The 26,318-nt window shown below is 33.7% G+C and overlaps 1 protein-coding gene across 2 annotated transcripts in view; it reads left to right on the top strand.

Annotated features, from left to right (window-relative positions):
• LOC134842848 (EKC/KEOPS complex subunit Tp53rkb-like) overlaps positions 1 to 26,318 on the top strand; it is a 391,122-nt gene that overhangs the window by 236,662 nt on the left and 128,142 nt on the right. The gene's annotated exons all lie outside the window — the stretch shown is intronic.

Genomic DNA, 26,318 nt, shown 5'->3' with positions numbered 1-26,318 from the left:
GACAGAACATTTTGGCATTAGATTATGACATCCATTTTCGCTCAACGAACTCTAAAACTTTCGCAAAGGTGCCTTCGGCGCCAAATTATAGTAACTTGAGTAAATTTTAGTAAATTATAGGAGCGCGCTGAAAAACGCATTTTTATGGTCAAAAATTTCCAAAAGGTACCCAAAAATGGTATTTTTTACCTTTTTTCAATAATTCGCCAGCGATGCAAAATTGTTTGTCAAAATAGGGTCTTTTATACTGATTTGGGAGAGCTCGGAAAATTAATATGGAAAATTTCTCTGCGACGAATTGTCGCTTTTTCAAATGATACGAATTGTTGCCTCACGCAATTTTACCTCAGTTTTGGCAAGAGGTTTTTAATACCAATTATTTTTCAAAAAGAATCCTGGTTTTATCCAAACATACCAAGAATGAGGACCAACACGCTCAACTTATGAACTCATTGTGTCGCTATTTACGCTCATCTAGTCACATTTTTCTAAGAGTTGGTCTTATTTGTTGCAGAATTGTCTAAGTTAGCCCAACTGTTCGAAAGTCAGCTCCGGCGTTTTCGACCTCGCGGGAATAAGAAGTGAAGAAATGTCTGTACATTTTTTGCGCCTCAACTTCTTTGCAAAGAAACTATCATTTAAAGTAAAGGTTTGAATTAATCATCTTAGTTTGAACACAAAATGTTTTCTTTTGAAATTATTCTTTTTTTTACCGAAAAATAAATGCTGGATTGCTATGATTGTTGAACTATAGATAAATACAAGCAAATACAGGCAACTTCTGTGAATTTCATGTTTGACCTATGACTCTTTTGTCAAAATGAGCATTTCTTGCTGATTCGGAAATTTTCGCGAAGTTCCAACTGAACGTTTTGCTAATAAAGTCATATATGCAATCCGAATTAATTTTGTTACACCTTTGCCTCTGAGTTCAAGATCGCTAATGACTATGAATACGCATTAGGACATTAAATAGACTCGAACGAGCTCACAACAACCATTTGATTATTATTGACATGACTGGCCAAAAAGGGTCAGCAGAAAATATATGTGAACTATTTCCAGCCTCGTCTTCCAAAGCCTCTCGCAATTTAGTTTCATTTTTCCAAATTTCCTCCAAAACACTTGTAGTGGAGACTCCGGTGTTAGTTCCCTGTAAGGTGTTGTTAGGCCCCCCTCCCCCATTCAACTGTGAATTGACACAGTCGACTATCACTTCTCCAAGGCAATCTTTCGTTCCTTCAAATAGTTCCATAGTATTTTGCCTTATATCTTCGTTCTCCTGATTACAAAAAAGTTCACCAAAATTCTACTTTAGCAAAATTTTTGTTCTAATATGCACTATTTCACTCAGATATCTGAAACATATAACCAAGAGACAGTTGGAAAAGAGTCACTGAACGCGAGAAAACAGGAAAAAGCAAAGGCTAAGAAGCAGAAAAGGGCAGCATACAGAGGCTAAGCTGCACTTCGCAAAATGAGTAGAAATACCTCAAAAAAGCCTTGAAAACTCAAGAAACCCAGTAAACCGACAATTGCAAGAGTCAATGAACGCAAGCAAAAAATTATGATTGACATACTTAAAATATAATTAAACCATTTCGAGAAAACTAGATCAATAATTAACTTTTTTATTCCACCGGGAAATCTGAAAATTAAAATCCACTTTCAAAACTAGAAGAGTATGTTTTTGCTCTTTCACACATGTTCTTTCACGACAAGGCATGAATGAAAAAAAAATCATTTGCATAGTTTCGCGCACTTTTCCGGGCTCTAACAATTTTCCGGAATCTTTTCCCAAAAATGTAGTTGAAGATGGCCTTGGGCAAAAGAGCCGCCATCGGGCACTTCGTGCCCTCAGGATGGGCTTTTTCCCTCGGGCATCTTTTAACTATGTTCTAACTACTACGAAATTGATCAAGTATTTCTTGACTTTTAATCTTTCCCTTTATCAAAGGAAATTAACTGAAAATAAAAATAAATCAAAAATCAAACCACGCAAATCCAAAATTAAGCCTGAACAAATTTTACCTCAACGGCATACAAACTTGCATGACTAGCACTTTTTTGATGGTGACTAGCACTTTTTGAAGTACTTTTGAAATTTACCCAAAAAATTCTTTTGGTTTTTTAATCTCAAAACGAAGTTTGCACCCAAGCAAACAGTTTCTAAAGCAAATGATGGCATGCAAAAAAAAAATTTTGCACATAGCGTAGACCTAGATACACAAAATTTGAGTTTTTTTCTTCTGTTTCTCCATACAATTTTCTTAAAAAATTTTCAAAAGTCCCATTTTTTTTGTATGGCAAGTTTATGTATGCCTTCATCAATGTCTGATTACCTTTAAACTCAGATTTTAGCAATGATCATCAAGTCAAAAATCAAAAACTTGATACTGCAAAGAAAGATTTCAGAGAAAAGTATAAGTAAATTTCCAAAAACAACACAACGAAGACGATTAATCATTAAATTTCCGACAAAGGTCGAACCCATATTTGGTGAAAGGCTAACAAGCCGAGAGAACCAGCTAAAAAAAGAGAATTGTAGTGTCTTCTTTTTGGTGTTTTTTAGCTAACTAACTCCAATTGCCTTCAACGTTTTCTGCAGGCAAAAGAACTTCAGAGAAGTGTTGGCCTCAAACTCTGTGATAGAAAAAAGGGAACAAACAAATGAGGTTTAGTTACATCTTGTTTGTGTTGCTGCTATTGGTAGCTATATAGTAAGACAACAAGCCAAAGGGCCAATGAACTGAAAATCATATTACTACTTCATCAAGCCAAAAATAAGTATTGTTATGCAACGTAACAACATAATGTTATGGTTGTTGTGTAATTTTTATATAATTCTGATGTTATTTCGGCTTCCAGATACGAAAGATTGTATAAGAGTAGTCCCATTTTATGAAACTCAAAATCAAAACAAAGCCGTAATTGAATGAGTTAACTATCATCTCAGTTTTTGACCTCTGTTGTGTAGCTATCCAATTTTATTTTATTTTGAAAAAAATTGATGGCAAGCCCAAAAAAACTGGTCTCATTCGATAAAATAATTAAAGTTCAAGCTATCTTTTGAATTTTTTCTTCATTTTTACAAACTTTTGACTCTAAGCAAGAGATAACCAGGTTGACCTCCATAAACCGAAAATGCCAATCATACAAATCCACCAAATAAGTCTACGAAATAAAAATTACAATTCAAATTTCATATGTTTGGCTAAAATGGTGTCATCGAATTTTGAAAGAATTCTTTTGTTTTGACTCGAAGCTCGGTGTATCGTAGAAAATAAAAAAGAAGAATTGTTTTTCACAAAAAGCTAATCTTATGGAAATTATGTTATTGGTATTTTTGGTTTATGGAATTCATCTTGGTTATTTCTGTCTTGGTGTCAAAAAAATGAAAAACGTGTAGAAAAAAATTTCGAATGATAGCTTGAAATTTGAGTTTTTTAAAGAATGAGACCAATTTTTGAGCTTTGTATCATAAATTGATGAAAACTAATAAACTAATAAACTTGGAAAGATACACAACAGAGGGAAAAAACTGAGATGATAGTTACTTCAACGGACATACGGAAATTGTATGACTAGCACTTTTTCGAAGTATATTCGAAATCACCCTAAATTTTTATTTTGTTTTTTTTTAACCGCAAAACAAATTTTGAACTCAAGCTAACAGTTTCCGAAACCAATGATCGCATGCATAAAATTTTCGTGTGCATAAAGTAGTCCTGGCCTGGATGCACAAAAATTGAATTTTTTTCTGTTTTTCTACATAAGTTTTTTCAAAACGTCTCAAAACTCCTATTTCTTTTGTATGGCATGATTGTGTATGCCTTGATCAATGTTTTCTGGCTAACTAAAATTTCAGATTTTAACAATGATCATCTTCAATAGTAATCTTGTGAAAAAACAAAAGTTTGATGCTTCACAGAAAGATTTCAGGGAAAAGTAGCATTAAGTTTCCAAAATCAACAAAAAGAAGAGGCTTAACCATTAAAATTTTGAACTTTTCCGTCAAAAGTTGGAGCCATTTTTTGTGGAAGGCCAACAAGCCGAGATAATAAACCAAGAAAAGAGACTTGATATGTCTTGTTTTTGGTGTCTTTCGGTTACCTAATTCCAGTTGTCATCAAAGTTTTCTGCAGGCAAAAGACCTTTAGAGAACTGTTCGCCTCAAACTCTGGGATTTTTAAAAATAAGTAACAAACAACTGAGACTTAGTTATATCTTGTTTGTGTTGCTGCTATTGCTAGCTACGTAGTAAGACAACAAGCCAAAGAGCCCATGAACCGAAAACCATATCACTATTTCATCAAGCCAAAAATTAGTATTGTTATGTAACATAACAACAAAATATAATGGTTGTTATGTAATTGTTAGATAATTCTAATGTTATTTCGGCTTCCAGATACGGCAGTTTGTTGAAGATTAGTCCCATTTTCATGAAACTTATTTTCAAAACAATACCGTAATTGAAGGAGGTAACTATCTTCTCTGTGTTTGCCCTCTGTTTTTTTTCTATCCATTTTTTTTTAGTTTTCATCAAAAAAAGATATGAAAACAAAAAAACTGGTCTCGTTCAAAAAAATATTCATATTTCAAGCTACCCTTCGAAATTTTTTTCTTCACTGTGACAAATTTTCTAAGCAAAAGATACCCGGGTTGACCTCCAGAGACTAAAAATGCCAATCATACAATTCCACAAAATAAGTCTACGAAAAAAAAATCATTCAAATTTCATAAGTTTGGCTAAAATGTTATCATCAAATTTTGAAAGAATTCTTTTGTTTTGGCTTGCAGCTCGGTGTATCGTAGAAAAAAAAAGAATTGTTTTTCACAAAAAGCTAATCTTATGGAAATTGTGTTATTGGTATTGTGTTATTGGTATTTTTGGTTTATGGAGGTCATCTTGGTTATCTCTGTCTTGGTGTCAAAAAAAATGAAAAACGTGAAGAAAAGACTTTCGAATGATGGCTTGAAATTTGAGTATTTTAACTAATGAGACCAGTTTTTTAGCTTTGTATCATTTTTCAGATGAAAACTATTAAAAATTGGATAGATACAACGGACATACGGAAATTGTATGACTGGCTCTTTTTTGAAGTATTACTGAAATTGCCCCAAAACTTTTTCTGCTTTTTTTCAACCGCAAAACGAAATTTGTACTCAAGCAAACATATTCCAAAGCAAATGATCGCAATTTTTTGTGTGCATAACGTAGTCCTGGATACACAAAAAGTTGATTTTTTTCTGTTTCTCTGCATAATTTTTTTTTTCAAAAATTCTCAAAACTTCAATTTCTTTTTATGGCATGTTAATGTATGCCTTGATTAATGTCTGGTCAAATAAGTATTCGGACTTAAACAATGATCATCTTCAATGACCATCTAGTCGAAATTCAAAATTTTGACGTTTTTCAGTATATCATTTGTGTAAGACAATTCTTGGACATTTCAGGTCATTTGCAATGCATTTTTAATGCAAGAAGTTCAAACCTTTGGTGACTATAGTTTTGAGTAAATCATAGTTTTTGTCATAAGACTTTGAGAAATTAAAATTGAAAAAACATCAAATTTTTTTGTTTATAGAAAAAAGCTAGTCAGGCAATTTCCATATATGAAAAAGCAATTTTTTGTACTTATAGAATTGCAATTTTTTGTACTTATAGAATTGCAGCATGAAAAGTGTATGATTCGCATTTTTTCATATATGGAAATTGTATGATTAGCATTTTTGGTCAACCCGGGTAGTGATATCGTGATGTAAAAGTGCAATAATAAGTCGAATAAGTACTACTTCTTACTGGAATAATAAGGTTAGAAAAATCCGAAATTCTTTCATCTGAAGTAAATTTTTAATGACTTAAAAATTAGTTGAGGGTCATTTCTCTTCGTTCAAACAGTTGTATATGTGGTCAAAACTTGCTGGTTTTACATGCACATTGAAAAAAGTTTGACAGTCAAAGTCCTCTTTTACAGAAACTAAAAAAATTCACAAATTGTATGGTTCCGTTAATTTCTTTCTCCAGTATGTGAACTTTTTTGAAAATATCGATTATGTTTTGGGCCCAAGGTAAAGCCACAATGCAACACTGCATCCAAGTAACTGTAGCGATAACACAACACTCCGAGATTTGATCAAACTGACAATCTTCGTAGTTCTGCAGCGCCTGAGTTATTTGTGAGGGTGTTATGGCAGTAGCTTCCAAAACAGCAATAAATATGAGTGTCAAAACCACTAAATTGACAAAGAAGACAAGCATAGTTTCTAGTGCTATATGTGTGTTTATGGTTTGACTTCGTGAATGTGATTGTTTCCTGCTGCATTGAATGCTTTGCGATAACTTATGATGATATATAAATGCCCTTCGGAAAAACTATGACAGAGAGTTTGCAAGCTTTTAATTTTTCCCAAGAATTCTAAGTTAAGTACCACAAACAGGGAAGCGTACCACGTATTTGTACATCTCTAGTCAATTCATACAAGCCAGCTATGCTTGGTGGTTTGTCTGCTAGTGAATGCTATGAGCTACTAAAACATTCTAGATGCAGAAAAATGGGTCTAGTCGTTTTTAATTGAGCTTATATTTCATAAATTAGAGCACGCGAATGCGATGTCTAAAAATTATCACCGATAGATGACTTTGAACAATTCGGAACTTGAATTTTAAAAATAGCGCAATCTTATTAGTTGAAAAATCAAGTTCAAAACTGTGTAGGGTCCCAAGTCACTGCTTTTGCATAAACATTGAGGTATGGCACTCCGAAGCTGCGCAAAAAAATACCTTGCTGCAACTTAGGTCAAACTTAGGTCTTTTTGATCATCCACAGTCAAACAAATATTAAATACGTAACGATATCGTTTAGTAAAAGATTGAGGGGCTGATTGTCTATTCAATTCAATGAAATTGAAAACTTTTCTAAACACTCGTTAATTCGGGGCGCTCAAAAGTACTCGGTTGTATGTTTGTTTTATTGATTAAATGAAAAATCAAGGTAGGATGCGCAGAAAAAATATCTGGCGTTCTAATCAAAACCGTCATTACCAAACATCCGTAGCTCCGCTAAAATGGACATTATTTTGTTTCTGGAGCTCAAGAAAAAGTCAATTTAATTACTTTCGGTCAAAACATGTTCCAAAGCCTAAATATTTTTAAAAAACGACAGAAAAAAAGTAGCGCAAGCATAATCTGTCTCCTAGTGTCTACAAAAATTTAACAAACAAACTTACAAAATATACTCACATTTAGCTCAAATTAACCTATATTGTAGGATCGGTGATCCTAACACACTTTCGGCAAAATAAGAAATGAACGTAGAATTTACTACCTAGGAACTTGCATGCAGTATAGTGAGGCTAATAGTAAGCTGAGCGAAAGATTGATTAGTCATTAAACTAAGCAGCACAGCAAACAAATGGTAGAGCACAGAATAGTTCAAGCTTGGTTGAAATTGTCACCCCTATGCCAGAAAATAAAACTTGACAAAGTTGGCTACCCCCCCCCCCCATTGAGAGATGAGGAAGCTAATGCTAATGTTATGAAAATCATAGGACGGGTACTGGAGATGAATTGACCCAGGCATGCGAAAAACGGGATCCCTCAGACCCTTGGGGGACAAGTGATAACGGTCCCCGGAAGTGTAAATGGCCTTATGAAAACTCGGAAGCTAGCGGCGGTTTTGGGCTCAAAATTTAGTATACTGTAATTCCAGTTGAGGGAAGCTTAAGTTTGGACCCCAGAACCCCAGGACACCCACTTCCGGTTTTATGCCCTAAGCAAACAGACCCACCCCTAACTTCCGGAAATCGATTCTCAGACCCCACAAAACGCAGGGAGCTGAAACTTGGAGGGATCATAGTTAGTGTCAAATTACATGTTGTTATAATTTGAGCTATTTCCATCGGTTGGATAATAAGCCATTAGCACTTGAAAAAGCACCTCCTTAAAGGAACGGAAATAGGTAATTTATGCAAAATAACAAGAAAAATTATATTGATTTTATTGCGGGAATAGACATAAGATAGGAACCTCGAAAAAAGACCCCTGATCGGTAAAATATCTCCAGCGGCTCCCTCCGGTGTTAATAGCCTTTTTCCGGGAAAAGTGATTATGGACCTTAGAAATGGATAAACTTGGAAAATTAATGGGATATGTATGAAACTTGGTAGTTAGGTCCCCCATAGGGTTCTGAACCCAAATATAAAAGTTTGACCTGGGGGACCCTTGGGTAACCTTATGTTGATCTTTGGGCGTTTAGACCCCAAATTTGCCTAGAAAAATCCAAGGTTAACACCGGAAAGTGGCTTATTCCCCAGTCCAATCTCTGCAGGTATGAACAGGTCAATTTACTAATAACTCGCAGTGAACTTGTATATTGGGACCTGTAGCAGAAGCCGATAGAGACATATTTTACATCGCAGCCTGAGAGTAGTAGAGTTATTTCAAAGTGGATTTGGTAAATATTGGGTTCAGCTTAGCCTGGCGAATGATCTTTTAATAGTAATTGAACTCGACTAAAGAAACGTAATCTCAGAGAAAATTGGCAGTAGTGGGACCGCGGCTTGAGAATTAGGTCTCGTATATGGTATGAACAGACAGGGATTTTACTTTGCTCCCCGGAGATTACTTTTGGCTTAATTTGACCCCTAATAGACGAACTAGGTCCCCATGATAGTTAGACGGTCGGGATTGGAATAGAGTACAGATAGAAGTCTCAGATACTTGGAATGAGAAAAATATCCATGAAAAGGGTCGCTCCTACCCTTGAGACGTGTGAATATTAACAGGATAATTAAATGAAGATTTTGGGAGGGTCACTGAGTAAAAATAGCATGATTTGAATGTTGATTTGAGCTCGAGGGCTGAAGTTACCGGAGGTCAGGAATTAATTGATTAGAATCATATGACATTTGCTTTCTTGGTCAAATTGTGACACCTACCGCTTAACTGGTAACTAATAAGCGTAAAAAATCGATAAAACGCCGAACTTGGCACGTGGCAGAGTTGACAGGGAAAGTGATATAGTCATAAAACATGTGCGGACGGAAAAATTAAGCGGATATCAGGACTGATAGAGAATGGCTTGACATAACTAAAACTAAGTTTAAATAAAGATATGGAACTGGATGGTACCGGAGAGCCTTGGAGATTGAGAACAATTGATATTGAGATAAATAATAGTTGGTTCTCAGTTAGTTAGGGAGAATAATTATTGCCAGTGAGTCAAATAGTTGGTTTTCGGAGTAAGAGAACACTTACGCTAAGAGAGCGAACTGTTGGTTCTGAGTTAGAGAAGGAACGATTGACCTAGCCGAGAAAAATAGTTGGTCCGTGGATGACGCCATTGCTTGACGCGAGACTAGTTGTGTCTCACAGTTGTTAGGTATTTAGTCTAGCTGATTCGAACCGGGTTGGACTATTTGTATGAGCGAGTTGCGCTGCTGGAACCCAAGTTTAATACCGGGTTGAATTTATTGTGTGGGCGAGTTGCGCTGCTGGAGTAGGCGACTTTGGAATTGCGTCAAGCAAGGATTGACGATAGAGATAACGCAGCGATTGAACGGAACGAAACGCGGGCTTCGTTGTAGAAGTTACTTAGAGTAAATAGCTCAATAAGTGCTTTATAAATTGCTTTGTTTTCTTCGCCATTGAGAATTTAATTATTGTGCCCAAGATTTACATCTTGCTAGAAACGCAAGAGGAGAGCCGAAAAAAGCAAAAAACAATGGAGATGTTGCGTAATCATTTGATTGACCGATTTAGTCTGACCACCAACATAACGTTTTCGGGATTGTGGATAATATCGTGTCTTAGTGTCGGCTGCTTCTATACGGTATAAAGGGAAGAAACTCTGCGGCCGTTAAAAAGGTTGAAAACGTGCCTAAAAGAGACTTATTCCCGAGATAAATCTACATATTTTGTTTCAATGGAATTTTAAAACATGAATAATTTCATTCGAGCGTGAGTTTCATTAATTCAAATTAAATTCCCTAGGGAGAAATCAAGCGTGAGTTTCAAATCAATGAAGAAACACTTAATAGTACGTTTTACAATTTTCCAAAGCGCAGTACCAAATGCACGCTTGCATTTTTTATTTTTTAAATTTTGATTCTTTTTTTGTTGGAGAAAGGCCACCAAATATCACCAATCGAATGGTATTAATGTTCATGTCAATCTAATGTGCTAGTTTAAGAAACACCAAACAAAAACAATTCAACCAGTTTTCTGATAACCTAAATTTAGCAAAGTTTGCGTTAGTTGCGGTGTGAACAATCGGCAAGGAAGCGAAAGTTTGATCTTCTTTGCTTACCTGCGCTTAAATTTGACACGAGAAGACCGTGAGTTTAAATCAGTTTGTACCGGTTTTACCAGTCAGTAGTTTGATATTAGTGCCCAGAAAAAAAAAACGCAACTTCTTTGCGTCAATGTCAAGGCAAAACTGAGACGTCGCGACAGTCTTTCGACGCTTTTGTATTCGAGAAGTCCAATTTTCTTAAGATTTTATCACAATTTTTTAGGCAACGCAATTAGCGCAAATTTTTTTGCTTTGTTTTCTTCGCCATTGAGAATTTAATTATTGTGCCCAAGATTTACATCTAGCTAGAACGCAAGAGGAGAGCCGAAAAAAGCAAAAACCAATGGGGATGTTGCGTAATCATTTGATTGACCGATTTAGTCTGACCACCAACATAACGTTTTCGGGATTGTGGATAATACCGTGTCTTAGTGTCGGCTGCTTCTATACGGTATAAAGGGAAGAAACTCTGCGGCCGTTAAAAAGGTTGAAAACGTGCTTAAAGGAAACTTATCCCCGAGATAAATCTACATATTTTGTTTCAATGGAATTTTAAAACATGAATAATTTCATTCGAGCGTGAGTTTCATTAATTCAAATTAAGTTCCCTAGGGAGAAATCAAGCGTGAGTTTCAAATCATTGAAGAAACACTTAATACTACGTTTTACAATTTTCCAAAGCGCAGTACCAAGTGCACGCTTGCAATTATTTTTTTTTAAATTTTGATTCTTTTTCTGTTGGAGAAAGGCCACCAAATATCACCAATCGAATGGCATTAATGTCCATGTCAATCTAATGTGCTAGTTTAAGAAACACCAAACAAAAACAATTCAGCCAGTTTTCTGATAAGTTAAATTTAGCAAAGTTTGCGTTAGTTGCGGTGTGAACAATCGGCAAGAAGCGAATGTTTGATCTACTTTGCTTACCTGCGCTTAAATTTGACACGAGAAGACCGTGAGTTTAAATCAGTTTGTACCGGTTTTACAAGTCAGTAGTTTGAAATTAGTGTCCAGAAAAAAACGCAACTTCTTCGCGTCAATGTCAAGGCAAAGCTGAGACGTCGCGACAGGCTTTCAACGCTTTTGTATTCGAGAAGTCCAATTTTCTTAAGATTTTATCACAATTTTTTAGGCAACGAAATTAGCGCAAATTTTTTAGCTGACTGCCGTCAAAATTTTACGGCTGTGAAATAAGTTTTTTAGATATTACTCGATTTGAAAAAAATAACACTTGCAGTATCTCCGATTAATTAATTGTCAATGGTAGTTAGCCTGCTTATACAAATCCAGTAAAAGGTGAAACTGCCCTTGGCAAAAGCCAGCATTAAAAAAATGTAGAAAACAAATAACACTGCTCTTTTATCAGGGCAAAGCTTTGAATGTTCTAACTGCCACTTAATAGGCATCGAATAGTTGTTGGTAAATATGATATTAAAAATTCATAAGCTTTGGGCAATATAGAGCATGAAGTGTAAAAGCCAGAGAAGCAAGGATTGGCTTGCATCAATTATATTTGGCAAGATTTTGTAGTGCGATATAGTTTGCCACGCATAATTAGATGTTGTTATCTTTTCAGTATCATAAATGAAATCTTCACAGCGCGCATAAACTATTCAAGTAAGTAGACAAATCAGCAGTTTTCAAACTCTCAAAATGGAACCAAAAGCAATCATATGTTAAATACTAGTTGTTTCGACTTTCGTAACGAAACCAACGGAATATTTGTGCTCCGGGTGGTTTTTTTTTCTTCAGACAAATTTCGACTTTTTAACTATCTATTTTTGACGGAGTTTTTTTATATCATTCGAAAGGTATTGTTGCCCTGAGCTTAAGTTTGAAAAGTTATTTCACCTGTGATCACTTTTCGTAAAATTATGGGGGTTTAAAGATTGCCATTATGGTGAATTGAGGACAATTAACGCGGAATCTGTTTCGCGCTATTAACGCGTAAGCGCAGGTTTAATCAATCTTGGTCTAAAGAAGTTTATTTGCCATAATTAATTTGTTGATAGGAGCAAAAACTATCACAAAAAATCTCAAAATTTAGAAAAAAATTTTCTATTTATTTTTTTACATTTATATTTTTTAGGTTATTACTGCATCAAATACCTTAAAAAGCAGCCAAAATATTCAAGGCTTTGCCCTGGTATAAGCAGTCTTGTTAACTTTTCAATATCATAAAAGAAAAATCACAGCGCGCATAAAATATTCCAGTAAATAGACAGATAAGCCGTTTTCAAATCCTCAAAATTAAACAAAAATAATAATATGTTAAATACTTGTTTACTTTTGTACTCAGAGAGTTCTATGTTTCCAATTGCTGAATTTTGACTGAATAAAAAAACCATAGAAAGATAACTATTCTACATTTCTCCATAACTTGAAACGAGAAGAGAAAAGCCTAAAATACAGAAATATAAGTTGAAATAAACTTTTTGCATTTTCTCCGAAATTCTCCGAATTTAAAAAGCAACAAGACTGCTCGTATTAGGGTGAAGCCTTGAATCTTTCCTTTTTCCCTTAAATTAAATCGAATTGTTTTTGGAAAAAAGACAAAAAAATTGAAAACCTATCAATTTTGGACAATATCAAAGTGTGAAATTTTGAGTCATACGAAAGTAATTTGACCAATTAGCCAGCCTCAATTCAATTTGGAACAATTTTGTTGTGCGGGACAATTCACCACATATAGTTTATTTGCATAACGCTCTCAGTAAGATGAACAAGGATGCTCGTATCAGGGCGAATCCTGCCTTTTAAGCTCTGACAAGACTGCCTTTTAAGCTCTATGGAACAGTAATAACATGAAAAATTAAAATGTAATAGATTAAAATTTAAAAACTTCATAAAAAGTTCAAGATTTTCCGTGAAAAATTACTGTCAGTTATGAACACATACGTCAGTCCATGGACACTCAAGTCGAATGTTATTCAACTGGAGCTTACAGAAACCAAACAGTTGTACAATCAGTTCGGAAAATGCATGCTAATAAAAAAAATACCATGCAAAACAGTGCCACAAAAAGGAGCTGTTTGCGAGTTATAAAAAGATACTCTGATTAGTTTGATTGTCTAACAAATCGCAGGTTAAATTGTCTAAATTTGCATTGAAATGATCGAAATCGTTAAAAAGCAAAAGTTTTTCGATACAGCATGGGCAACTTTGACTTATAAAATTATAAAACGGACTAAACTTATAACACGACGCTGAAAACTTTGCCTGTTCAACCACACTTAGGCTGAAATCAAACATATGGTGGTAAATACAAAAAATCTCAAAATTTAGAGAAAAAAATTTCTATTCAGTTTTTTTTACATATATATTTTTTATGTTATTACTGATTCATAGACCTTAAAAGGCAGTCGAACGATCAGGCCTTCGCCCTGATATAAGCAGTCGTGTTAACCTTTCAGTATCATAAATGAAAAATCACAGCGGGCATAAAATATTCCAGTAAATAGGCAGATTAGCCGTTTTCAAATCCTTAAATTTAAACAAAATTAATAATATGTTAAATACTTGTTTATTTTTGTACTCAGAGAATTTTATGTTTTCAATTGCTGAGTTTTGACTGAATAAAAAAACCATAGAAAGATAACTATTCTACATTTCTTCATAATTTGAAACGAGAAAAGAAAAGCCTAAAATACAGAAATATAAGTTGAAATAAACTTTTTGCGCTTTCTCCGAGTTTCTCCGAATTTAAAAAGCAACAAGACTGCTCGTATTAGGGTGAAGCCTTGAATCTTTCTGTTTTCCCTTAATTAAAATCGAATGGTTTTTGGAAAAAAGACAAAAAAATTGAAAACCTATCAATTTTGGACAATATCAAAGTGTGAAATTTTGAGTCATACGAAAGTAATTTGACCAATTAGCTAGCCTCAATTCAATTTGGAACAATTTTGTTGTGCGGGACAATTAACCACATATAGTTTATTTGCATAACGCTCTCAGTAAGATGAACAAGGATGCTCGTATCAGGGCGAATCCTGCCTTTTAAGCTCTGACAAGACTGCTTTTTAAGCTCTATGGAACAGTAATAACATGAAAAATTAAAATGTAATAGATTAAAATTTAAAAACTTCATGAAAAGTTCAAGATTTTCCGTGAAAAATTACTGTCAGTTATGAACACATACGTCAGTCCATGGACACTCACGTCGAATGTTATTCAACTGGAGCTTACAGAAACCAAACAGTTGTACAATCAATTCGGAAAATGCATCCTAATAAAAAAAAATACCATGCAAAACAGTGCCACAAAAAGGAGCTCTTTGCGAGTTATATAAAGATACACTGATTAGTTTGATTGTCTAACAAATTGCAGGTTATATTGTCTAAATTTGCGTTGAAATGATCGACATCTTTAAAAAGCAAAAGTTTTTCGATACAGCATGGACAACTTTGACTTATAAAATTATAAAACGGTCTAAACTTATAACACGACGCTGAAAAGTTTGTCTGTTCAACCACACTTGGGCTGAAATCAAATATATTGTGGTAAATACAAAAAATCTCAAAATTTAGAGAAAAAAATTTCTATTCAGTTTTTTTACATATATATTTTTTATGTTATTACTGATTCATAGACCTTAAAAGGCAGTCGAAACATTCAGGCCTTCGCCCTGATATAAGCAGTCGTGTTAACTTTTCAGTATCATAAATGAAAAATCACAGCGCGCATAAAATATTCCAGTAAATAGACAAATTAGCCGTTTTCAAATCCTTAAATTTAAACAAAATTAATAATATGTTAAATACTTGTTTATTTTTGTACTCAGAGAATTTTATGTTTTCGATTGCTGAGTTTTGATTGAATAAAAAACCATAGAAAAATAACTCTTCTACATTTCTTCATAAGTTGAAACGAGAAGAAAAAAGCCTAAAGTACAGAAATTTAACTTGAAATAAACTTTTTGCACTTTCTCCGAATTTCTCCGAACTTAAAAAGCAACAAGACTGCTCGTATTAGGGCAAAACCTTGAAAATCGCAACTGTCTTTTTATTTAAATCGAATCATTTTTGGAAAAAAGAAAAAATTGAAAACCTATTAAATTTGGACAATATCAAAGTGTGAAATTTTGAGTCATACGAAAGTAATTTGACCAATTAGCTAGCCTCAATTCAATTTGGAACAATTTTGTTGTGCGGGACAATTCACCACGTATAGTTTATTTGCATAACGCTCTCAGCAAGAGGAACAAGGATGCTCGTATCAGGACGAATCTTGCCTTATAAGCTCTATGGAACAGTAATAACATGAAAAATTAAAATGTAATAGATTTAAATTGAAAAACTTCATAAAAAGTTCAAGATTTTCCGTGAAAAATTACAGTCAGTTATGAACACATACGTCAGTCCATGGACACTCAAGTCGAATGTTATTCAACTGGAGCTTACAAAAACCAAACAGTTGTACAATCAATTCGGAAAATGCATGCTAATAAAATGAAAATACCATACAAAAAAGTGCCACAAAAAGGAGCACTATGCGAGTTATATAAAACTACGCTGGCTGGTTTGATTGTCTAAATTTGAGTTCAAAGCATCGACATCGTTAAAAAGGAAAAGTTTTTTGATACAACATGGGCAACTTGACCAATAAAATGGACTAATCTTTTCTTATAGCACCACGCTCAAAAACTCGTCTAATCAAAACACACATGGCCTGAAATCAAATATATGGTGGTAAATATAAAAAATTAAGAAGATTTGTTTGAACTTTTTGCGTCTATTTCACTGCGCTTTTCCATGAAATCTTAGATAGCTAAGCTTCTCAAAAAATCACTCGATTTCTTGGACGGTTTTTTGTCTCAATTTACAAAATTTTGGACGGCATTTGCTGTTGGGATTAATCGTATGATCGAAAAAAGACGGACGTGTGATAACGGGCAGTAAGTTTTGTCACTCTTAGACACTTTCAAGCGAAAAAATGTTCTAGAATTGCAGTACTTTTCTTCTACCTTGAAGATTGTGAGCAACTTTGTTAAAACAACCGTAAATTAACTTGCTTATTTTCTTAATTGTTTTCTTTTGGTAGCTTTGATTTGCTCTTTCATTTGACCTCTCAGAATCTCGCTTACTTTTTTGTTTACTTTGATTGGTTTTTCCCATTAGTCTGCGGCTGTTGAATGAGTCAATGTATATTCTATATTCAAGACATCGGATTCAGATTATGTCTTTCTCGGTTCACAATTGTGTCAACTGCTGAATTTGTTCGCACTCCATCAATTTTAAAACTCTGTGCAACATTCGTGTAATCTTTTTCTGATTGTTTGCGAATGTATCACCATTTTTTAGTTTTTGTCTTCGCCGTCGAAATCTTCAGAACTCATTTGATAAAATTTTTGCAGCTCGGATTTCAAGTTCATGATTTATCACTTCGATATTTGTTTGGTTTCAAAAGTGCGGTTTTGTATCAAGTTCAAAAATTCGAACGGTCCATCCGATAAACATGAACCCAACAACGCAAATCCAGATCTCCGGAAGAATTCCAGCAACTCCCGAGTTTTTTTCCGCTTCACTTCGCAGTGCGCTCTCAATTACCGTTTTGTTTTTCCAGTCGCCCTCCTCTGGGATTTTGGAAGCGGCGCCGGCGGCCGCCCGGTCGGAAGCGGATTGCATCCCGCCTCCTTCGCGGCCGGTCACTTTAGCCGCGATTTTAGCACCGGCCGCAGTGCAGGCTGTGATCAATTCGCCCATCGGAGACTTAGCCACGTTGAAAAGATCGTCCATACTTAAACTGGTTTTGTCCTTCCAATCCTATTAAACACCGGAGGATTCAAACCAGGCCGGGGATATACATTAGAATTTATATTAAAATATTAAATTAATAGATTTTATATTAAAATATTAAATTATTAGAATTTATATTAAAATATTAAATTATTAGAATTTATATTAAAATATTAAATTACTAGAATTTATATTAAAATATCAAATTATTAGAATTTATATTAAAATATTAAATTATTAGAATTTATATTAAAATATTAAATTATTAGATTTACTAATAAAATATTAAATTAATAGATTTACATTAAAATATTAAATTATTCGTTTTTATGTTAAAATATTAAATTATTAGAATTTATATTAAAATACTAAATTATTAGAATGTATATTAAAATATTAAATTATTAGAATTTATATTAAAATATTAAATTATTAGATTTGCATTACAATATTAAATTATTCGTTTTTATGTCAAAATTTTAAATTATTAGAATTTATCTTAAAATATTAAATTATTGGATTTTATGTTAAAATATTAAATTATTAGATTTTATATTAAAATATGAAAACATTAGTTTTTAAATTGAAAGTTTCCAAATTCATAAAATGTCAGTGCAACTATTTGAAAATGTAGTCGTAATTTTGCTAACAACTAATAAAAAGCTACCGGTGTTTCTCAGTTTGAAATTGGATGGCCGATTCGTTGGCCTTTAAATTGCAATATAATGAATTCATGCCTTTTTGTTATCTAGCTCAAGTCGTTCTGGCTATTTCGAAAATCAGAAAATATCAAACTTCAATACTTTAAGGCTGACCTTCAAAAAAATAATCGATCTAATCTGACCTTAAAAAATCGATCCCATTAAAAAATCTACGCATGCTTGCAACTATTTAAGAGCCCTGCCTTATGGAAGTCGGTGACAACTGACTCGGTGAAGCCCACCGTCTCCTTACAGCAATCAGCCAGACCGGTCATTTCTGCCATGCTACAACACCCATCCTTCGAGCCCATTCTGCAGTCATTGGACGCTTTGAGCAGCTTCACAATTTCAATGATATTAGGGCCAGTTTCAGTCAAATGAAAAAAGGCAACTACAAGGACAGCTGATGGGATACTAATAAGCATTTTGAAATTACAACAGAAAAAATTTCACAAACTGTTTGTGAAAGTTTGATTTTTGATGTCAAAAGTCAAAAAACTCCGCGCTCAAAATAGAGTGAAAACAAGATCAAACATCAAATGTCAATCCTAGCGAGCCAGAGGATGTTCAGCAAACCGCCATAGCTAGAAGCCAAACTTATATGATAATCAGGTAACGATTGCATAACAACAGTGACAATCTTTAGTTATGTTCCGTAACATCATTAAATTTCGGTTTGTTGGAACGGTAGTTTTATTTTTGGCTCACTGGAGCTTCAGTTTTATGGCCTTTTGGCTTGTTGGTCTATCACCTAGCGAGCAATAGCAGCAAAATAAATGACTCGTGTTGGAAAAATATAACGCAACCATAACATTTACACATCTTTGTTTTTTACTTGATAGCCCTTGAGTGTATTTTTCAAGATCAATTGAGCAATCTCCCCCCGTAATGACCAATTGAGCTATCTCCCCTCAAGCAAAAACAGTAAAATGCTACAAAAAGACGAATATGGTTGATGTGATCGTAGCACGCAATCATTGACAGATTAAAGTTTATTTTCTATGATCATCGAGAAAAAATCCAAAATCATTTTTAAATAAATATTTTTTTTTCTATTTTTTTGGGCGACTATTGCCTCGTCAGGAAAACGAGTTACCAGGGTTGGTGCTCTAGTCTTGTGTCTGAATAGCAAAAACTGTTCGCCTCACTTCTATTTATTTTTCACTCTGAACTCAACATTATTTGGAAAATCTAATTTATGATTTTTATCATGCAAATAATTTTCAAGTGCTTATAAATATGTCTCAAATGCCTATTGAGCTATTTTCCCCCTTTCCCACGCGAGAATGGGGGGGAGGGATTGCTCAGTTGATCCATTTTTCATTCTGTTAGTGAACTCAACACGTTTTGAATCTAAATGAAACTGTTTGATCAAACTAAAATAACAAAAAATTACAAAAAAAGAAAAAGGACAAATGGCTGCTGTGCAATTAGCTTAGAATGAATCTTTTTTAGCTTAGAAGTTTTATTTTTTTTGTTGTCTTCAAATTAGTGTCCTTCTTAGCGCTTGGTGTGATAGGGAAACTATACAAACGCGTAGAAGATCTACAAAAATAACATTTGTCGTAGAAAGTACCAAACAACAAAAAAGCTTATTATGAAATTTTTAAATATTTCTTATTTATTGCACTAACATTTAAATTTTTTCCTTAAAACCTACGCAAAAAGTAATTTTCACGTAACTAATGTTACGCCATCGCTTTACGTGCTCAAAATTGAACTGATAGTCAAATACTTAAACCATTTTTTTTTCAAAATTGTTTCAACTTTTCGAATAAACTTTCAATTCGCTTAAATCAAGATTGAAAAAGTTTTGTTTTGATATATCGCGGCCTTATCTGATAACTATTTGTAGTATCTGGTCTTGCGTGGAAAATAAAATTAAAAAAAACTAAAAAAACAGCGGAACACAAAATCCCATTTTCAATAAACGGAACAATTAGCTTCCAAGCTAAAACCTAAATTTAATTTAATTTTTTTTTCGTATGGAGCAGAAATTGTTTTGAATAAACCAGAAAATACTTATTTTATAAATATAAACTTTCTGTTTGTTAAATATTGAGTATGTGAAATAGTTTTCAACTTGACTAGTCATAAGAAAACTTGTAAAGCAAGCTAGGTATGAAGAAAAAAAGAAATCACAGCGCTAATTTAAGCCAAAAGGATTGAAGCAAACAAAAACACTACAAATAGTTTTTTGGCATAGCTGAAGCTGGATTATAATCCTGAATTCTACCAGATGATAAAAGTAATGTGTAGTTTCTGATTTTTTTTTAAATTTCGGAAACGAATAAACTTCGAAAATAAGTCAGAAGGTCAATATTAAATTTATTAATGAAGTTTTTTCGTAAAATAAGGTCTTTCGCCAAGCTTAAAACAAAATCCAAGTGAAGTCGAAATTGTAGAAAAATAATTTTTCCGATGTCTACCACAAGTTCAATACCAAAATGAAAGATGAACCGCTGAAGTACCATAGCATTCCACGGTCTGTTCTAGCGTTTGAATTCTTAAATTAAAAACCTGCAGAGTTTTCTACTAGAAAAAAGGAAAACTTTCCAATAAGCGTGAAAAACCATAGCGTGTTTTTTTCATAGAAATTGAACAGCAGCCACTTGTGCATGAAAAATTCTCACAACGTGATTGTTTGATTGAATCATTTATCTCAAACGTGGCAGATATTTTCAAGTATATTGAAAGGGTTTCAAAAAAATGGTCAGTATTTCGAGAAAAAAAAAACATTTTTTTAAATGTTCATATCCATTTTTCATTTCGATTTTTTTTACTTTCTGAAATTCCACTTAGTCCAAGTCCCTAGCCGTTTTTTAGCGCAATGAAAAAGTAGTTGCCTATTGTTGGAAAATTTTGCGACTACTTGTGGTCCATTGAATCCTTAACTCTTTTTTGGCCCAGTACAACTCAAAAACACTCCATTTCCAAAACACGATAACTAACAAATGAGGTAAAATTGTCCCAATTACAGAAGTTTCTACAATCTGCTGTTTCTATTGGATCCACACGCTGGCATAATAGTTTAGAAAAACGTAGCAAAAACCTAACAATGAACAATTTCCGCTCCTTATCGGTTTACTCAAAAGCATCTGGAAATTTTAAGGTCATTTTGTTTTGCTGTTCTTTCGATTCAAAGCTTAGTCTCCGTTTTGGCACTATTTAAAAATAGATTCTTTTAAAGTGCAGCAGTAGTTTTCTACAAAAATTAGATTTAATCGTTTAATTAGAAGAGATATTTTGAAGCTGTTTTCTCACTGAAATTGAGAAAAATGAAGAAGTTTCCAAAAATGCTTCGAATGTCAAAAATTGGACTGTTCTTTAGCCCACGACAGTTTTTGTTATTAAGTTGCATAGTAGCCCCTCATGCAAAACACCCTACAACTTGTTCTTCTTATTAAGCAATCATTTTAAATTTGTTTTTCTTATTAGGCAATCATTTTAAATTTGTTCTTCTTATTAAGCAATCATTTTAAATTTTGGCAGTGGAGTTTTCGAGAAAAAAAAACATATCAAAAAATGCTCAAAAACTATATATCTTGACATATCCCAAGTCCATATTGACAAGCTGAAAAGGCGAACCTCATTAAAAAACGAAAATTCCAACAACCTGTTGTATCGATTGGACCTTTTTTCAGTATTAGAGGGGTATTTTTTGAACAAGTTGATAAATTCCAAAATTCTCGAAATTTGAAAATTTGGATTTTTACTAAGTTAATCGCGGTTTTTTCATCATAATAGGGGATTATCTGCTTAAAATTGGCAAAGATTTAGAACCTCACTGTACGATTGAACATGTAATTTTAGATTTGGCCGCATAGTTTTTGAGAAAAATGATAATTGGCAAATCTTTAAAAATGGACTCTTGCCAAGCTCATAGCGATTTTTCAACTAAAAAAGGGGGCTAGCAGTTTCTTCGGGATCATCAAAAACCTCTGCCCTTCCGGTTAATCACTCATTCTTAACGGGAAGGTTTATTTAAACGGGAAATGACAAGATGAAAAAAATGAGTAAAATATTTTCGGGAAGTTAAACTTCCCCAGGCTGTACAGTGTGGTAAGGTTAAAAGAGACAAAACCGCAGAAAATGCATGGAAATAGCCAGGGGCGGATTAAGGGGGGGGGGGCGGGGGCGGACGCCCTTCCCCTCAGGGATTCGACCCCCTGCCGACCCAAAGGGTCCCCCTTTTGGTACTTTTTAAGAAATCCATTTTTTGCCGACCGACCCTAAAATTTTTCTAAAGGCGCCTTTGGCGCCAATATATACTAACTTTGAGGGGTAGCGCGCGCCAAAAAAACGCTATTTTTTTGTCAAAATTTTTCAAAAAGTGCCTAAAAACGGCGTTTTTGACCTGTTTTTTTTTTTCGAAAATTTGCCTGCTGCGCAGAAAATTTGTCCAAAACAGGGACCTTTTACTGCTTTAGAAGAGCTCGGAAAATCAATTTGCTCGACCTAGATCCGCTCCTGGAAACAGCAGACCAGCTGTTGTTTTTTATAAGTTCTACTTTGATTAAAATTGGCAGCGTGATTTTCGAGAAAAAGTATCAATCACATATTTTTTCAAAAATAACTTTATAATCAAACAGGTTTTCTAAGAATTTAAACATATCAGGAAGTTGAAAAAACAATAATCAATAAGTTATCTATAAATCTCGCAAACATATTTCAAGCAAAGTTTCCGAATTTTTTTTTCTCAAAACCGTACTAAAAATCAGGATTAATCGAAACTTTACTAAAAAAAAGTGAAGAGTCGCAATTGATGCAGGGGAGCTACTGAAAAGTTTTTCTTTCAAGAGGGGTCAAGCTCTTGTTAAAGAAAGCGAATGCAGTTCAGGAATAAGTCAGAATGTCTATAGCAATTTTACTACCAAACTTCAAAAACACTGAGCCTAAGCAAGGAGATCCACCTAATCTGTTTTTTTGATTGAACCTCTAATCTCAGTAAACCGGGGTCTTTCCAACAGCTTAAAAAGGTCCAAATAATCTCAAAAGTATAGAAAATGATTTTTTCCTATGTGTAAAATGAGCAATAATCCGCCCAGTCAACATATATTCCCACAATTTAATCTAACGTTTGAATCTTTAATTTGAGAATCTGCGGAGCAGTTTCCAGGAAAAGTGGAAAACTTTTTTAAAAAGTTGCAAAAGTCCATAGCGTTTTGTTTTCATCCAAATTGTGGAGTAGCCTTTTATGCATGTACAATTCTCATAACCTGATTGTTTAATTGAATCCTGTATTTCAAATTTGCAGATCTTTTCAAATATTTTGATAAAGGTTTCAAAGAACGATCAAAATTTTGAAAAAAATGGACGCTTTTTTGTAATTCTCTCCACAATTTTGATTCTCTTGTCCATCTTTCTTTTTTAAAACTAAATTAGAGTACTCAAGCAAAAACCTGCGACATAGATTTTGATTGGACTGTTGATCTCAAAATTGAAAGAACCCTTAAATAGAACAATAAAAACTTCCAAATTAATTTTTTAACACTCAGATTTCTCCAAGACCCTAGCCGTTTTTCTGCCGTATTGAAGAGGTAGCCGCGTTTTCATGAAACTTTTACGACATTTTTGTCCACTGAACTCTTAATCTCAAATTTGGCTCACGACAAATCAAAAAATACGTCAACTCCCAAATTAGTTCCCTACTGAAGTTAATTAAAGTTTCCTAAAACACTGAAATTTCCTACAATCTGTTGTTTCGATTGGACCCACTCCTTCAACTATGGCATGGTAGTTTTTAGGCTCACTCAATAAATTAAGGAAATTTTTAGCTAATAATTGCCTATGTTGGGTCATTTTGTTTCTTGTTTTTTCGATTGAGCGTTATTCTCTGATTTAAGGAGTAGTTTTTGTGAAAAACAAATAACATTTCCGAAAAACGGTCACTAATTCAAAAAAAGTGACTTTTCCTAAGTAAGGGTTCAGTTTTTCACTGAATACATAATAATAGTTTTAAACTGGTATTTTTGAGAAAAGTGAAATTTTAAAAACGTTTCGAATGTCCAAATTTGGACAGTTTTTTAGGCCACAACGGTTTCTGTACTTAGGTTGCAGAGCAGCCCTTTATGCAAAAAAACCCTACAACGTATTCTTTTTTAAGCTTTTATTTTAATTTTTGGCAAAACTGTTTTCGAGAAGAAAAATTTCAAAAAATGATCTAAATTTCAATATTTTTACATATCCTGAGTCCAGATTGGTTCCCCTCTTTGGGAAAACTTTTTCTAAATAACGAAAAATTCTACAATCTGTTTTACCAAATAGGCCCATTTGCTCATTTCTTCTTTCCAATAGCTATTGGTGAGAAATTTTTGATAAACGTGTGAAATTGATTGGTAGGCTCTTTCTGACATACCAAAAGATTTTTCAGAGAATTATAGTTGAATAATTGAATTTTATCTGAAAATGTTAGAATTTTTAGAAAAGTTCCTTTAGAAGCAGATTTCTAAATAGAAACGGATTTGTCCCATAAAACAATCCTATAAATATCTACCGTTAAAACACTCCCGTAAAAGCAGAATTCTAAATCAAGATATCCATAGTACTTATATAATTCAAAAATAACCAAGAAAATGGCTAAATTTTCCAAGTGTCAAGCATTTTGAGGAACATCAGTTTTTTGGCTCTTTCTCCACAATCCACCCCACCTTACTTGTGCATCGATTTTATGGTCTAGCGAGGGGTTTTACAAGATTATTTGCGCTGATTGTTATTTATAGCCAAAACAAATCAGCGTGCCAATTTTTGTTACAATCAGACAATGTAAAAAAAATTCGCAGATGGGGGAAGGGAAAAAGAGCCAGTTTTAGACTAACTATAGAACTAGCGATAGATTTGAAATGAAATTTCAAAGACACTTGTCTCATAGGGTATTATTTTTTGACTCAAAGACGAAGCTGCGCTAATCAAACATTAGCGACAAAATGACAAAAAAAGCAGCTCCGTAAACCAAGTAAGAAAACAAAGATAAAAATATGCCTTGAAAAGTAAAACGTTTGCTGTGGCGGAATCAATTCTACGGCCAGGATGTTTATAGTTCCCTGTCCTCGCATCTGCGCTGGAATCCCTGATATTTTGAAAACACTAGCCACAAATAAAACAGCTACAAAATATGCTAATAATAGTGGCAACAAATACAAACAGAGACAATTTTGCATGAAATTATTGATAACATAACAAACTGGGCATCCACACTATCTTTGGATCTAATAAAATAGCAGACCCGAAGCCAAATTAAGTATCGATTATGCAATTTAAAAAAATGGCGAGATATATTGAGTTGAACGTTTTTTTACGTTCGAACTTTTTTTTCGGTTCATTTGATGATAAAAAATCCATCAACTCTGCTAACTTATTACTAATCTAATGTTAAAGCGTATGCCATCAAAATGTTTGATACCAACGCTTGCGACTTAGGGTGGAAAAGAATAGCCAACAATAACACTAGGCTGGATTAAGCTCGCATGTGTAATCAGTTATTTCCGTGAATTACAAAGTAGATATTGTATAACTTGAATAAAAAATTTAACATGAAATTATTTCAAAAACAAATCTCCGAGTATCTCGAATATTCAGCTAAACGACCAAAAAATCAAAAAGGGTTTAAATTAATCAGAAGTTTATTGTGCTAAAAGCAAACACTGCTGATTTAAATTATACGGACAAATAACATTTAATTTGAGCTTTAGGTAAAAAATAATGGAGAAAAAACTTGCTTAGAATTTCAGCAGAAACAATATGGTGCGATTTGATTTGCCAAGTTCGAGCCCAAAATTTTACTCCAAAAAATATCATTTTTGGCTGTTTTAGTCTATCAAAAAGTTTGCCAAAAGTACTCAAGCAATCACTGACAAAATTCTATCAAATTGAGCCTCTAACGATAATAGCTCAAAACGAATAGAAATTGTTTTTATATCCGAAAGAGGTGTTTTGTTTAATAAAATCGACCTCGCTGTCAATCAAACAAAAATATATTAAATTATACAATACTTTGGAGTTTATACCTCTCTGATAGTTTGTTAAGCTAATTTAGAAGCTCATTTGAAATAATTGTGAAAATGATCGATTTGGTAGTTTTAGAGTAACTTTTGATTGACTAGTGTAACTAAAAAGCCAACATGATCCAGTTTTTGGGGTATAATTTTGGGCCCGAATTATTCAAAAGAAATTGTATCATAACAATTCTACTGAAATTCTAAGCACTTTAAGAACCATTCTAAGAACCATCAGCATTTTTCCGGATATTTTAAATCAACTCTGAATAAAAATGGACTGAGCTGACCTCTCCTATCCATTTGCGAACGAAGATAACCGGGTGACACAAGTCCTGTTTCCGGACCAGATTATCCTCCCCCTCCCCCTCTCCCTCCCCCTCCTCATCAACACTGTTGACGTCACCAGGTGCAGTCCCTCCCCCTGTGTTGGTGTTTGCATTGGCGTTGTCGTAGTTCGATGCCAAGTTCTTCGCTCGGGCTTCTTCTATGTGGAGCAAGTCCACGATAAAATCCTAAGCGCAAGAAAAAATAATTTGTTACTGTTTTTTTTTGCCAATTATATAGAAACAGGCAGAAAATATATTCTTTTAA

This window comes from Symsagittifera roscoffensis, chromosome 3 (assembly GCF_963678635.1).
Source record: "Symsagittifera roscoffensis chromosome 3, txSymRosc1.1, whole genome shotgun sequence".
NCBI classification, from domain to species: domain Eukaryota; kingdom Metazoa; phylum Xenacoelomorpha; order Acoela; family Convolutidae; genus Symsagittifera; species Symsagittifera roscoffensis.
This window is presented reverse-complemented; position numbering and strand designations above follow the sequence as displayed.